Consider the following 12,231-nt stretch of genomic DNA (forward strand, 5'->3'; position numbering starts at 1 on the left):
GAGACAGTATGTGCTGCACAGATTCCTCAGCCTCATTCCCCAAATGACCTGGGCAATTTCTTGCTGGCTGTCCAGTAAAGAACATGGGGAATGAATATGCAGCATTGTAGTCCCGCACCTTCCACAAAACTTTCTGGTTCTTTGAATCAGTCCCTGAAATGGAAGACCTTTTCCCAGACCTAAAGAAGAGCTCAGTGTGGCTCCAAAGCTCATCTCTGTCACCAACAGAAGCTGATCCAGTAAAGGAGATTACCTCACCCACTTTGCCTCTTTGGCACTTTTGGTGTGAGACCAATTTCTGCCACATGTTGAGACTGACACACAAACCAGTTCTGAAACCATAAGATGCAGACTTTGCTCCAAATTCTAAATGAACCTTTGTGATGTTCACAAATCTGGGAACCATCCCAATTAATACATGTGTTTTTCTGCATCCAGCCAGGACATGCTCACCTGAAGATCTGAAGGTCAAATCTTGGCCTCACTGAAGCTAGTAGTAGTTTTGCCATGGACCTCATTGGGATAAAGATGCTAATCCTGGCTTCTAGATTTCAAGGGAGTCAAACATTAGGGAAATCTGAAGAGAAGGGGCCCAGTGAAGGCACAACTTCATTGATTTCAGCAGAGTCCCAACCCCTTACACCAGGTCAGAACCAGTCCCATGTCTCAGCAGCTTCCCTGGATGTCATTTCTTGGCAACAACTGCTTGCTCAATGAACTCAACCCAATTTGAAGTAGAGCCAAACTTGCTGGAGGAAAACCTGGCTGGCAACACGCTCTTGTTTTAAAAATGAAAATGAGGGCTTATGTTAAGACTTGTGAGACAAATGTGAAGTGTCAGTGGGGAAGAAGAAACGGAAGCACTTCCAGGTGCTACAGCTCTTGCCAAGTAGTGAGTTGTCAGAATCTGAAGTGGTCGTCTCAGCTAGTGTGCTTTGTTCACCTCACTCTAGTCCCATCAGCCAACCAGCCATGCTCCTCTATGACGCCATGGTAAGGACTTAGTGGCTCAAGGCTGTCTCTCTACAGTGTGGTGTCTTTCCTCTCTCCAAATAAGCCATTTGGGTAGCTCCAATCCGGTAGCCTCCTATCTGTTGTGCTGGATTTATCTGGCACCTTCAAAGAATACCAGAGATTTTGAAGGGCTGATTTTAAAGGTGTTGCAGTGGAAGAGCAAGTGGTGATGGATCAGATGCAAGGTTTATGGTTCTTCTTCCCCACTGACACTTCCCCACTGACTGCTCCTCCTTCTTCCCTTCTGTCATGCTGATTATGTTCGACACAAGCCAATCGAACCCAAATTTGTGTCAAAATGAGAGTGAGCTCTCTGCCACAGGCCATGTTTTAAGACACTTGGCTCTTCCATGCTGCCTTGCCAGTGTTTGTTTCCCTATGCCCTCTCCACAAAAATACCCTGTGAACTTTTCTCGGAGGATTGACTGCCCCACAATGCCAGCAGCCACCCTCTGCCATATCAGCAGCACTACTGGCAGGCTGGCACCCTGCTCAAGGCTGTCACCTGGCTCCCGTCCTACCTACTGTTTATATAAGCGGGGGGAGGAGCTGAGGAATGCAGCAATGTGCTGATGCTGAGAGGAAGGAGTGGATAGAAAACCTGCAGTTGAGAAGCAGCATTTATCACACTGCCCACTGGTGGCAGTAAGCAAGCTCCAGTGGGGGTAAGAAACAGAGCAAGCCTGGGCCTTGGCCATAGTGCCAGTGGGGTTAGGTGATGCTCAGGAGATGAGAACTTAGAGTAAGTGCCCTAGCTGGATCACCAAGGGGCAGAACAGGTGCAGTTGCTCTGATCCATCAGTGTTCCCACAGGGACAGATCCTACTTCCCTTCAGATCTGGGTTTGGCTCCTGTCTCTGCTACAGACTTTCCCATATCACCTTGGGTAGATCACTTAATCTCCTCATGCCTCAGTAAGCAATATTCTACTTGTATGCTGTATTCCATTATCTTGCCCTTTCTGTCCTGTAGGCTGTAAGCTATGTGAGGCATGAGATGTCTTTCCATGTATGTGTAGTGCACTGGGATAAAGAGGACCCTGATCTCAGTTAATAAGGATTTTCTTTTGAGCTGTCTTATTTTAAGAGAAGTTCCTCTTTGTCATGTGATGTCTTCCCTTCCCTCACCCCACCCCCAAGATGTTAGTCTCTGTTTCAGTAGCAATCTACTAGTTGACCATTTAATTGGAAGAACTGGAGGTAAGAGTTGGGGAGACTTCATAGGAAATGGACTTTAGCTTTCATTTTATTAATATTTCTTTTAATGTATCAATAATGCTATAATCTTTCACCATATATGACACACAGAAGCTTGCTAGTCCTTAAAATCAACCATATTGGAAATAATTATTAAATTGTTTTCAAAACTCCTCCCATACGTAGCAGCAGAAGCAAGGGGGGATTAAAGCCAAGTGGGTTCTGGAATACTTGCACTTTCTGGGATGGGGGTGGGAGTGCCGGACGGTTGTTTTGGTTGAAAGCTTAGGGCTGGGGGAGGGGAAAGAGGGTTTTGTCAATGTTTTACAAGTCTCTGGAAGACAGCTTGAAATTGCAGCAAGAAATGTGATTCCAGGCTTAGCAGACAGGTTCTGCAAGTCAAGCGTTCTGTTTGTTTTAATATTTCAGGGATCCTTCGGAATATGTCACATAGGCCAAGAAAAAGAAAGAAGAAGCTTGAATACAACCACAGACGATTCTTAAAGGAGCTGTGCTCTTGAGTACTTTATGCCAATACATGCTGTTTACTTCCTCATGTGACTTTTCCAGCTTCATTTATAAACCTGGTCCTGAACTTATCTTGTAGCCTTTATTTTAAATTGAATTGATTGATAAGTCTGTCACCCGGCTGTGTGGCCAGTTTCTGCGATCGCTTGGGCAAAAGTTTCCCTTTATGATTCTCTTGGGTTGGGAGACTCTTAGGAACACACAAAGAATGAATACAGTGACCACAAACATAATTACAAGTGAACAGACTTCGAGGAGGGGTTGTATTATAACTTATAGCACACTCACCAAGAGATCTACACAACCCAAGAGTGCCCAAGTGACAGCCAATGGCATATCACATGGCTGGACATTTATATTGGGTCTGGAAGCTATTTTAATGCCCAGTGTGGCTGTTGGTCCCAAACATTGTGCTGGGGGGTACATCTGAGGTGTCAAACGACAGCAGATGATGCCCTGAATCTATGTATGTTACTTGTGTGTTTGTATCATGTAGGTTGGTAAAGTTATAGATTTAGGATATGTAGCTGTGTTAGAAAATGTTTCAGTGCTGAGCTTCACAACAGGAGGTGGGAACTCAGCCCCAGCCAGGACATTGGGCTGAATAATAGCATGGAAACCAGGTGCGCTCAGACACCAAATCCACATTCCAGATGCTTGGGATGTGTCAATGGGATGTAGCCCAATGGTTGAGTGACCTGAACTGAGACAAAGGAACAGGTCCAGTTCAGAAAATGGAGACTGTCTCCTGGGATTCTTCCAATGCCAGTTTGCCATAACAGCCCACCTGAGTCAGGTGGGGTCAGACCCTCAAGGGACTATGGGAAGAAGAAGGGGCTTTGTCCCTGAACAGAGGGAGAGAAGAGACAACACAAGAGTGAACAATGGAGTGGACTTAGCAGTGTCCATATTGGATCCTTTGTCTTTTGGTCTCCAAGGGTCCAAGTGCCAGCATGTGCACCCCAGCGAGCTGGACCTACGATGCTTTTACTACTGAATCTATGTAACCTGAAATAAACTTTCAGAGACTTTCAAGAATCAGCAAATAACATCGCTGGCCTGCATCAGTAGTTATGCACGTAAAGTATTGCTTTCACAATTCTTCTCTCTAACCCTGTTCTTTCTTTTTTTATTAGTAAATCTTCAGATATTAGATCTAAAGAACTGGTGAGCGTGTTGCTTTGGGTAAGATCCAAGCATATATTGACCAGGGGCTGGGGCTGGGCCTTTGGGGTCTGGAAGAATCTGTGTGGTGTTTGGTGAAACAGACTTAAGAGCCTCTCATCTGAATTTGGGGGATGTTGGTCTGGGCTGGTACAGAAGCTAAGAAGTCTCTGGATTTGCTTGTGTGGTTTTGGGCTGGCAAAAGTGCTGCGAAGGCTGGTTGGATTTGCATTAGTGAAAAGGAAATCCCAACCTGGGGCTGTAGGTGGCTCAGGTTTTAAGCAAAGGTACCCGGGATTGATTTCTTTAGCTGTGCCCAGAAACCCCGTCCTATTACGTGGTATATTCATACTTATAGCCCCAAAAATATTAGTCTGGTTATTCAGGTGGTCACTGATACAGCAGTGGGGTGAGTTCTGCGAGGGTCTTCTTCCCACATTTAGCCAACTAGGGAACCTCTGTAAATTGTTGTTCTGACCATGCCTAACACCTTATCCACATACATGAGTTGTTCCAACCACTTTGTCCTTCTCGGTACTTCCACACCCCATACATTTTGAGGTGCTCCACCCTTCATGGGTTGTTTCCTTGGTAACCTGCAGAGAGAGCGTTCTTTGATGTTACAATCGGATGCCTTGCAGTCTGTTGAGGTTTATTTTTCCTTAGCATCACCTACTGGCACATCTTTTACAGACATCTAATGGTCTTATTGTCACAGCATCAGTCTGAGGCCACCCACTCATGTCAAGTCTCCTTAAGCCTGCAGCCTTGTGTGGTTGAGATAAAATCTTACAGGTCTCAGCCTGTAGGCCTTGCATTACTGCCCTACTTTGTTTATATCCTTAATACACACTTGTCACTCTTAAATACTTGTCAGACTTGTACCCCTAAAATCCTGTCCTGTATTCATCACACAGTGATTACATATGAAATAACAAGTTAACTATAACACACAACCATTAAATGGTAAAATAATTAGCTGGCAACTAGTGCAAGAAATATACTCAAAAATAGGTAGTAAACAAACCCAAAAGCAAATGCAGCTGCCAAGGTTGCAAGGTTCACTTGCAAAGGAAGCAGGGAAAAGCCCCCTTGCTTGAAACATTGAAAGTCAGATTGAACAAAGCACAGGAAAAAGCCATACTGGAAAGTGAAGCACAATCCCACTCTGTCAGTGGAAGTCGGTATTTTCTATCTCTGAACTTCTGTGGTCCCTATGCATCATCTTCAGAGTTATGACTTCCAACACTGCCTATAGGAAAGTTAAAACATCTTAGTGAATTGGTATCTTGAGGTGTTTTTAACAATTATCTACTTTTAACAGTTATTATTTACAGCTTATGGGGAAGGATCACACGGAGGATCCTCTACAGAAAACACCATACAGTTCCGTTTTCCCTCACTATGGAGTTTCATTAAACCTGAATTCTCTGACTGAAGTCTGTTAGGTTATGTGTATTACAGCTTAGTCCAGAAACTGAGGAGTTTATTACCTCAGGCTATGGGGTGACAGGTAGAATATAATGTACCATAAGTACTGCAGGTACTGGTTTTGTATGCACCTTTGTCTAGCCAAGTCTGAAGACAGCTATATTTAGAAAGATCCATGACTCAGAAGTGTGCTTTCTTAAATGGTCACTGCTCTCAGTGTCTAGCTGCTTAGAATGTTTTCCAGTGTTTAATAATGGTTACACATTTTGTTAAGCATGCAGCCAAGTTTTGCAGTTATTCAGGATGCCATATGAAGTGGCTAAATCAAAGAATATGGTTATCACTTTTTCTGAAATACCAACTTGCTTCAGAATTGCCTTCAAAGGCACAAATGGCAGCTGGACACCTGACTATTGGCTGTCAGGGTTAACAAGTTATGACAGAAGTGAGAGGAACTTTTGTTCTTTAGTGCAGTGGTGCTTGACTACAGAAAAGTGTACCCTTTGGAGTACACAAAGGTCTTCCAGGGGTTACATGAATTCACCTAAACATTTGCCTAGTTTTGCAACAGGCTATGTAAAAAGTACTAGTGAATTCAGCACAAACGAAAATTTCATATAGACAATGACTTGTTTGTACTGCTCTATTTACTATACACTGAAATGTAAGTACAATATTTATATTCTGATTGATTTATTTCCTAATTATATGGTAAAAATGAGAAGTCTGCAGTTTTTCATTAGGAGCATGCGCTTGTATTTTTTATGTCTGAGTTTGTAAGGAAGTAGTTTAAAGCGAGGTGAGACTCATCTTGAAGGTTGAGATCTGCTGTTCTAAAAGAATCATTCAGTTTTGTAAAGGAGTTTTGTCCTAGTAATTCTAAGGCCACGTCTACACCAGACATTAAAGTTGATTGTAGATATGCAATTCTAGTTACAGCAATTGCATAGCTGGGATCAACTTACCTACATTTGACTGACTTGGCAGCCCTCACAGAGGGAGGTCAATGGGACAAACTCTCCCATTGACCACCCTTATTCCTCACAATATTGAGGAGTACAGGGTCTAACTGCCAATCTCTGATAGTCCAGTTTCATGTGTCCCAACTAGGCACATGAAATCAAATTCTGCAACATCGACCCTGAATGGCTCAATCTTCCACATAGTGAAGACCCTAAGAGTAAAGTTAGAACTTAGTTTCATCCACGTTTTCTGGCAATCTCCCAGCTATCCAGAGAATGCATAACTTTCTCCAAGTTTTGTTCCTTTCCTTCCATGGCTTAGTGTCCAGGACTGCTTCTGCTCCCTTCCCTGTTAAACTTTAAGGATTTTCTTCTCAAAAAGCAAGTAAGTTTGCTGTGGTTTTGTAGCATCCCCCTAGCTGGGCTGCCAACTGGAGATTTAGCCTCAATAACCCATGCATTGAGAAGCAAATCCTTACCACTGCTCAGTTGTTCTATGCATGGCACAGAACTCATCTATAGGGGCCTCTGCATGCCCGTGCATAGGGGCAGGGCTAGGAGGGGCATAAGGCGGTAGATTGGAGGCTCTGTTACAACTTGGACCTTCCCTTCCTCCACCAACGGACCACATTGTAGATGTAGAAACTGCTGAGGTATTGGGGGATGTATTCATGACAGCTCCACAGCATGAGAAAGAGAACTCCTTGTTCTTTTCCCCTATGTGTTGCATGTTGGATTGGAAATTGGGTCCTGAGTGAAGTAAACAATATGGCCACCGCCAATATAGTCAAAACCCTACTGAGGGAAGAGTAGGAAAATAGGTAGCATCCGCACAGACCCCTAAGAAAATATGAGTCTGTGAAATTATAATGCAGAGCCCTTTGTCTTTCTCTTGGCAAACGTAGCTGTCAGCTCCCATGCGCCCATCATGTCTGGAGGAGGTTGCAGCTTTGCTCTTGGACTTGGAGTAATGAAGGATGCTATGCTGGCTATAAAGGAAAAGAAGGTAGGCTGTGATTAGAGGAATCATGCACTGTGTCTGTCCCCCAGCCAAGCCCATTCCTCCATGGCAGTAAGTGATTGAATAGCACCAGAGTGAGGACAAAGGGGAGTAGCTGTGTTTTGAATAGCGAGCAGAAATACCTCAAGCCTTGATTAATCAGGTTAAGTTCCCAGTTTGGGAGGGAATTGGATGGCAGATCTGGGAATTTCGTCTCAAAGCTCGGAAACTGGAGTTCTTGTTCCCCATCCCGATGAGTAATTAATTTAACTTTACAGGAATGTTGGTCCACTACACCTACCTGTGTTTCTTAATTGCCCATAAAAACTTCCTTGATGCACATATGGTTTACTCTTAAAAAAACAAGGGAGAATGTGACTCCTTTGGCGAGAATAAGCTACTTGATTGAGGGAGATTGTCCAATGATTAGCAGAAATCTGCTAAACACATAAGGCATAACCACAAAACATGTATTAAGCTAACAGAGCTCTTCTTCCAACACCCCCTTTCCCCATTGTCTCTTACGTCTCTGGGAATGGGTATTTCTTGCAGGAAGCTGCTGCCTTCATTAGGTGCTAAGTTTGGGGTTGGTGCAATAGTTCTGATATAAGGTTATTGGACATGTTGGGATCTCTGCTTCTTAATAGCTTAGAAAACATGAGTGACATGGACCAGAATTATGCAAGTTGGACTCTCGTCAGCCAGGGGTTGTTCTGGTTCTTCATAACAGAAGATACAGTATAAATGAACCTGATTCAAAGTCCAGAGACTCCCATTGACCAATGGGTGTTGAATCAGACCCTAAATGAGCTAACTTAACACCACTCTGACCTTCTGGAAACCTTGGCAATCACTCAGTAACAAGTAAGACTTCTTCATGTCATCCTCCTATTTGTGTCTATTGATGGCTGATCAGCCCAATTCTGGAGCCACAGATCTTGCCATAGAAGAGGAGGGTGTTAGTGCTGTTGGAGGGACGTGGGGCAGTTTTTGCCGCTCTTTTCTTCTTCTTCGCCTATCCTTGTCTGCACTGCGGTGGGCCCTCTCAAATTTCGCCATCCCCTCATGGATTCTCATTCACCAATGGGGACGGTCTTGGGCAAGGTTCTCCCAAGTGTCAACCCCAATGCTGCACTTTTTCATGTGCGCCTTCAGCATCTCCTTATATTGCTTCAGCTGGCTCCCAACGCTCCTCTGTTCTTCCTCCAATTCAGAAAACAGAATCTGTTTTGGGAAGTGCTGATCAGACATCTGACCCACGTGACCAGTCCAACGAAGTTGTTGATGAATGACAATGTCTTCAATGCTGGTCATGTTCAACTCTTACATGACACTAATGTTCATGCACCTATCCTCCCAAGAGATATTTAGGATTCTCCTGAGACAGCATTCATGATATTGTTCAAGTGCCTTCAAATGATGCTTGTATGTTGTTCAGGTTTCACATGCACAAAGTTGCATTGGAACAACCACTTCATGGTATACAAAGAGCTTTGTCTTGGGATAGATGTCCCAGTTCTCGAAGACTCTTTGTCTCAGGCAGGCGAAAGCAAAGCTTTCATGGCTCAGGCTATGCTGGATTTCCATATCAATTTTGACTTTAGCAGAAAGATGACTTCCAAGGTATGGGAAGTGCTCCACATTTTCCAGCAGTTCTCCATTGACTTCAATAGAAGGTGCATTAGATTGTCCCATCAGTGAAGTTTGGTGGAGCATGTTGGTCTTTTTGATGGTCAGTGTGAGACTGAGATTCTTGTATACCTCAGTGAAGGCACGTAAGATGATCTGAAGGGCTGTGGGAGAGAGAGAAACAACCATCAGCATACTGGAGCTCCAAGATTGAGGTTGTAGAGGACTTGCTTTTAGCCTTCAGTCTCCTGAGATTGAAGAGCTTCCCATTTATCCTATAGACAATCTTCACACCATCTGGAAGCTTGCCATCAATGAGGTAAAGGGCCATGGTGATGAAGATGCAGAATAGTGATGGGGCAATGACACAGTCTTGCCTGACTCCCATTTTGACCTGAAAGGAGTCTCTGTGGGATCCATTGTTGCTCAATACTATGGCAGTCAAGTTGTCATGAAGCAGCCTTAAAATGCTAATGAATTTTTTGAGGCAGCTGACCTTTGAGAAGGTGGTCCACAGGGTGCTATGATTGACTGGGTCAAATAGTTTGGTCAGGTCGATGAAACTCATATATAAAGCTTGGTTGTGTTCCCGACATTTTTCCTGTGGTTTCCTGGCAGTGAAGATCATATCCTCTGTTCCTCAGAATGGTTGGAAGCCACACTGGGATTCTGGGAGAATTTCTTTTGAGAGTGGCAGGAGCTGGTTTATGAGGATTCGAGCTAAGATTTTCACCCAATGGTTTCCACCGTCTGACTTGTCTCCCTTCTTGAAAAGACTGACGATCGGTGTGTCTCCGAAGTCTTGTGGCATCTGCTCCCTTTCCCAGATCTTGAGAATCAGGAGGTGGAGCTGTTTATTTTAGTTCTGGCCCACCTTCTTTGAAGACTTCAGTGGGGATTCCACCTAGTTCAGCTGCCTTGTTGCACTCCATGGCTTTGATGGCAGCTTGGATCTCGCTCAAGGTAGGAAGTGTTGCAAGACTGTCTCTAGGTGGTTGCTGAGAGATTTGGTCAGGGGATTCTAGGGCCATGGTGGAGGGGTGGCTCAAATGCTCATTATAATGCTCCCTCCAGTGGGAAGCAATCACTTCATTGTCTTTCAAGAGTTGGGTACCTTCCTTTGATCCTAGAGGATTGATTCCATGGTTTCTTTGTCCATAAACAGCTTTGGTAGCATTGAAGAAACCTCTTGTATCATTGTTGTCTGGGAGATGCTGGAGTTCTCACGCCTTCTGAGTCCACCGCTGTTTTTTCAGAGTCCTTGTTTTATGTTGCACTTCTGCCTTGGCCTTGGCGTGCTCATCTTTCTTTGTCATGCAATTGACTTTGCTTTGCCAGGCTCTAAAGACTTTTCTTTTTGCCCCAGTCAAGCATTTGATTTCCACAGGCTCTAATGATGGTATTTTTCAATTCACACCAGTGTTCTTCCACATCTTCAGAGTGTGCTGTAGGCAGCTTCCTTTGAAGTGCTATCTGGAAGTCACTTCATCTGACAGCATCCTTCAAGCCTTGTACATTGATCTTTCATTGGATCTGTTTCCTCTCACTTCTCCATTTGGTGACAATCCTAATCACCATTGTGGATCGAATAAGGCAGTGATAGGTCCAGCAATCATCAGCACTAGTCATTGCACATGTGAGAAGGACATCACACCAATCCCAAGTGCAGACAATGACATAGTCTATGAGGTGCCAGTGCTTTGTTGGAGGGTGTAGCCATGAGGTCTTAAATTTGTTTTTCTGGAGGAACAGGGTGTTCGTGATGACTAGCTCATGTTCCACACATTTTGTAAGGAGGAATACTCCAATGGAGTTGCTGTTGCCGACTCCTTCTTTCCCAAGGAGCTTCATTCACCTTGGCATGGAGACTCTTGTTTTTAATGTTGCTAGGACTGGAAATTGACCTTGAAACTCCTCTGCTGAAATTGATCAACTGGCTCCTTGTGAGAGGGTGGGCACCCAGAAGTAATGTTGATTGGCAGCCCTTGAAGCTGCCTTTGATCAGAAAGTCTTGCATCTTCATTGATCTAAGGAGTGGCAATAACACTGCTCCGGAAGACAAATTGCATGAATTAAAGGCCAAAAGGGCTGACAGGAAGGTGCGGGGGAGGGCGGAAGTAGGGGAAGGGGAGGCAGGGAGCTGACCCTGACCCAGGCCACTGAAAACCACTAAAAATCTGCACCTTGTGTAGGCAGCAATCTGTCTTGAGAGACCACTTGGAGATACTGTTTTGTCTCAGCAACTCACAGATAGTTAGGCATAATCTCCCACTCACTCCAGTAGGAATTAGGCACCATTGAGGATCTGGGTTTGCAGCATAATCTTGTTGGAGCTAGAGTTGAAAAGCAGCTCTAGTACATGACAGATTTGCAAGTTCTTGGGTGGTCACTTGAAAGGGGCTTTTCAGTATCAGGAGTGACTGAAAAACGGGCACAGATTTAACTAGCCAGTGCCCTTTTACTTAGCCTCATTTTACAGACGAGGAAACTGAGGACTAGGTGGGCAGTAAGTCATTGCCAGGCGCAGGAATGGCATGGGCTGGACTAAATGAATGTCTATTTGACCCCCAAAACAAACAATGCCCCCACAAATTAAAAAAGAATCTGATTCTCCTCAGACTTACACCCATTCTGTGCTAGTGTGATTCCCTTCTGCATGAAACCAGAGTCACCAGCCCAGTGACCAACCTGAAGTTCCTCTTTTGTGTGTGTTACAACTCACCTGTCCAGTAACCTGTGATCAAGATAGTCTGGGTGTGTCTGCTAGTTAAAAGAACCATTCCAACTGAGGAACAACCCCTCTCCTAATCACTGAAGTCAGCCCATGCTGGAGAAGCCCAGTCAGTACGCACCAGTGCTGCTGCAGGTAGACTCCAAGTAGAACATCATTTAACACAGAAACATGACCTCAAGGAGAGAGAAAAGTTGGGAGATGGCTAAAAACAAAAACTTGTAGAGCGCACTGGGAACAAGGAGAGGGTGGGAATAAGGATGTGTTTATCGGCATATCTGCCTGACCTGCTGGCTTGATGAGCAATGATCTCTCCAGCAGGGGTTGATTTCTCACATCTGGTATAGAGGTGATAAGGGGCTCTCCTGTCACCTCTGGCACTTTACCAGAATGAGAAGTGTAGATGGAGTCACCGGGAGAGTAGCTGCCATAGACTCATCACAGTGAAGGCACTGCAGTTAGTAGGTCTAAGTATGTCAGCCTCAGCATAGATTAGGCCTAAAAGAGCAGTACCTTCCTCTCCTCTTCTCCAGACCTTTCCAGCTAAATTATCTGGAAGAAAGAGACACCCTTCCT

General features: G+C 44.5%; 1 long non-coding RNA gene across 2 annotated transcripts in view; it reads left to right on the forward strand.

The window, feature by feature from the left end:
- Positions 1 to 12,231, forward strand: part of LOC142022627 (uncharacterized) — a 223,218-nt gene that overhangs the window by 174,983 nt on the left and 36,004 nt on the right. The window contains exon 4 of one of the 2 annotated variants that reach the window (XR_012648008.1): positions 2,640 to 3,828. The exons of the other annotated variant lie outside the window; for it this stretch is intronic. This is a non-coding gene — a long non-coding RNA (uncharacterized LOC142022627). Of the gene's footprint in view, positions 1 to 2,639; positions 3,829 to 12,231 lie in introns of those variants that run through there. 2 annotated transcript variants of the gene reach the window in all.

Source organism: Carettochelys insculpta, chromosome 18 (genome assembly GCF_033958435.1).
Source record: "Carettochelys insculpta isolate YL-2023 chromosome 18, ASM3395843v1, whole genome shotgun sequence".
In the NCBI taxonomy this organism is placed as follows: domain Eukaryota; kingdom Metazoa; phylum Chordata; order Testudines; family Carettochelyidae; genus Carettochelys; species Carettochelys insculpta.